Raw genomic sequence first — 550 nt, 5'->3', positions numbered from 1 at the left:
TGTCTCTTATACACATCTAGATGTGTATAAGAGACAGCATAAAAAAAAAACAGAACAGTTAAAAACACATTAGAAAAATAATAAAAGCAAATACAAATAAATTAAAATTGCACATACAAAGGCCAAGGAGAACAAACTCATGATCAGTATGCTATAATATTGAGTTTCTTAAATATATTAAATTATTAAATTATAAATAGTTTACTGTTGGATTATGATGCTTATTGATAATACGGACCAATGTGGGTATAGGTGATTTACTATATCTCTCAGTCTTAGATTTAGGTATTTCAAGCAGGCGAGTATATCTCAAAGTTCTAGAGGGTTTATGATAGTAAGAGGGTAGCATATCTCTGAAAACAACAGATTTCAACAAACTACTGCCAAAAGCAAGTGTAAGTGTTTCTCTTCTTTTCTCGAGTGAGGGAATATTAAAAATTGAAAGAGCATTATCATAGTTAACATAATTAAACCCTAAAATCTGTCTCTTATACACATCTAGATGTGTATAAGAGCCCTATGTCGTATTGTTTTTTATATAGGGAGTGGG

The sequence above is a fragment of the Anneissia japonica genome, unplaced genomic scaffold, assembly GCF_011630105.1.
Source record: "Anneissia japonica isolate Jap-2015-1 unplaced genomic scaffold, ASM1163010v1 scaffold165_len1371125_cov188, whole genome shotgun sequence".
Taxonomy (NCBI): domain Eukaryota; kingdom Metazoa; phylum Echinodermata; class Crinoidea; order Comatulida; family Comatulidae; genus Anneissia; species Anneissia japonica.
The sequence above is the reverse complement of the archived record's forward strand: the minus strand, read 5'-3'. Positions refer to the sequence as shown.